This window comes from Vipera ursinii (genome assembly GCF_947247035.1).
Source record: "Vipera ursinii genome assembly, chromosome: 4".
NCBI classification, from domain to species: Eukaryota; Metazoa; Chordata; class Lepidosauria; order Squamata; family Viperidae; genus Vipera; species Vipera ursinii.
In genome coordinates this window covers 38,512,222-38,515,586 of record NC_139514.1, presented here as the reverse complement: position 1 = coordinate 38,515,586, position 3,365 = coordinate 38,512,222, and positions in this window count along the sequence as shown.

Genomic DNA, 3,365 nt, shown 5'->3' with positions numbered 1-3,365 from the left:
TAAGTACCGGTAGGTGCTTTTACATTCTAGCATATAAAATGTACCCAAGCACTGATCAATATAAATTTTCTTTTGTTATTAATGATTGGTGAATTTGTACAATAAGCAGTATGCTGCTTCCTTTGTGATACAGCAATGACAATTATAGGACTTTTCACAATATTGTCAAACTGCTTTCAGAACAACTTTAAAAGCTTGTAAGACCAGTTACATGAATGCTACGTCTGCAAGAACTCTTCTCATATCTGCCTGACTCTGCCACTTGTAAAACCAATGTCTCTCCTCTCCCAACATCTGATCTCATATCCAATTTTTGATTATATTATGTATTTCAGAAGACCTGATTTTCAGTTTTTGTATTATTATGGAGGAGATTATGGTCAGACTGTGTTTAGAAAGGAAGTCTTGTTAGCCAAATCAGACAAGATGATGATGATATCATATTCTCAGATACATTCACATGGCATTGGACACAAATTAGATATGGGTTGTATTTATTTGTGTTTTGATTAACTGCAGGAAGAGATTTTAAAGGAGGAAATGACAAACATGAAGAAATGGTTTGTTTAATATTTGTTCCTCTGTTTTTTGTTCCAAAGTATTTCCACTTGTCGTTAATACTTCAAGAGCATTAACATATATACATATACACGCATGGGCTAACTCAGCTCCCAGATGTGTATAATCTCCCTTTATATTTATATACTACAAGTACATAAATTCTTGAGGCTTTTAATTAAACCATAACTTTTAAGGAGGTGGCAGTCATTTGTTTCTAAACTGAGAAAATATAAAGGATGATTGTAAGGATTATCTATAAGGTACTTCTCATATATTAAGTATGGCTTTTTGCTTGTATACTTTTGAACAGTTGTGAAGCTGTTTCAAGAACACTTTTGAATATCATGCTTTCAAGGCTGGTTGGGGATCTTTATGTATCTAATGAAGCAAAGTTTAATCTATGAAAGAGCATGTAATACTACATTTATTATTTAAAATGCTATACCACATTAATAATTCATATTTTAAAACATACTTGCTCAAACCTTAATTTCCTATTTATTCTTGATAGCTCCAGAAACATTGGAGTATCTCCATTCATTGCAATAAAATTTCAGAGAAACTGATTTGTAGGATGCAGTTTAAATTACTATTTAATTTTTCAGTGTACTTTTCAGTGTAGAAATATTTTTGATTAAAATATGAAAAATATATTTTCATGGTAGATTAAAATAATAACTACTTTAAAACAAGAACACACTTGTCTAATATGTATAAAGGCATTTCTAGTCAATACTGAAAAATGAAAACTTGGTAGGCTAATGAAAAAGCAAAAAATATTGAATATGTATCATATTTAATGATACAAAGAATTTTGAAGATGAATATTGAGAGTAACTGAGGATTCTTTATTGGCACTGAAGAATAGTAAAATTAGAAAACTTATGGAAAACTGTGTTATATATACTTAAAATAAGATTATTACATGCATAAAGATGGAGAAATACTGAAATATTGAAATGGAGGAATGGATTCTGAAGATAGCAGAACTAGCAGAGCTGACAGAACTGACTTGCTTGGTTAGGGACAAAACACTAAGTTATTTTTTATAAAAGACTAAAACTTTTTATGAAGGGTTAGCTGAAAATACAAAAAAGTGAAATGGTGAAGAAATTATTGTAATGTTAAGAAAGGAGGAGGGTAAATGAGTTTGGAATTGTTGTAAAGAAGTGCAAAAAATTTAATTCTTTTTTATTTTTTTCTATACTTTTTCTTTATTCACTTCTGTATTGTCTTTGTTACCTTTAACAAAAAGTTATACTAAAAAAAATGAAATAAGAACACACCCTGTGCCTTCCCTATCACAGCATCTGCTGCACGCTAGAAAATCAATGCTCCTGAGATACATCTAGACCAGATGTGTCCAGTACTCACACCTGTAACTCTGGGCAGCTAGTAATGCAGTCCCACAAGATACCGGTAATAAAAAATAAAGTTCGTTATTAATATACGTTAACTATATATCTCATATGCGACCCAAGACAATTCCTCTTCACTCATGGCAGCCCAGGTTAGCCAAAAGATAGCGCAACCATGACATTCTAGACTGTAATCTGGCTATGTTTAAAACAGTTTTGAAAACTTGGCTTTTCCCCTGAGGCTTTAAGTTAGAGTGAGTGTCACCTCTTGTGTATCTTGAGTCGTTAAGTGGAGCATGGGTTGCCTCAAAGGTGGCGGAGACTCTGGGGGCTTAATGCAGGCACAAGGCTACCTGCTTCGGGCTCTCAAGGCCTTGGCCCAGGCCCTGAAATATCCCATGCTCCCATTCTTGTTCCTTGGAGCCCCCACAGCCACGTGGGCCTCCTCCCCATCTCTTGTCACTAATCATTCAAAGATCTCAAGAGCTCAGGAGGTCAGGGTAGGGAAGGAGGACAGGCTGCTCTGTTGCTGGATCATGTGGCACAATGTCACAAACGACCAACTTTTTCTGAGTGAAAAATAACACTGGCAAATCTCTCCGTTTTCTTTTCCTTGATAAAGCTAGCCTGCATTATGCCAGCACAGCTAACGCTGGAGGAGCTATGGCTAGTGACAGCAAGAGAAAAACCCCACTTGTTTTTTCTTTTTCAAGCTAAAATTAGCCTTAGCATCACCAGGCTAACGCTAGCACAGAGGACCTCTAGGTCTACGTATCATGCTACAACTCCTGTTTTGATGTGCACTTAGTAGTTCTTGCTGCCACCATCTGTTCTGTACCAGCTTGCTACCGGCCCTGCAGAAAAAGCAGGGACAACCCCTTTACAAACGGCAAGAGGCTGGAATAAAGCCTGCCAAATTTATTAACATAAAACAGACACCAACCATGAAACAGGAGCTATGAAACAGGACTATTCAAGCGGTTGCCTTCAGCAAACCAGCCCTCCCACACATTCCCCTTTTATACAGTTCAGGGCGTGGCTTCTCTCTGCCTCCTTCCGAGGTGCCCCATTGCCTTCCTCTGTTTATTCCTGATTGACTGCCTCCTGCGTCGGGCGTCCTTGAACAGGGCCAGCTGTGGGTCATCTTCATCCACGCTGTCAGGCTCACACAGCTGTGTCTCTGTCGTGACCAAGTGGGAGGGGCCTGGCTGAGGGCTCTGCGGAGCCTCAAGGCCATCATCAGCAAGCTCTTCAACACCCCCCTCCTCCTCCTCTGAGTCGTCTGACCCAACTGCCGAACCCACAGGCTGACCCTGAATCACAACAACCATCTTTCTTCTAGGGTGGATTTCACCCGGCACCCTCCTCCAAACTCTGATATGTGGGATAGGCTTTTACATTCTGTATAACTTTTTGGCCAATTAAAGAAAGAAAACAACAACAACA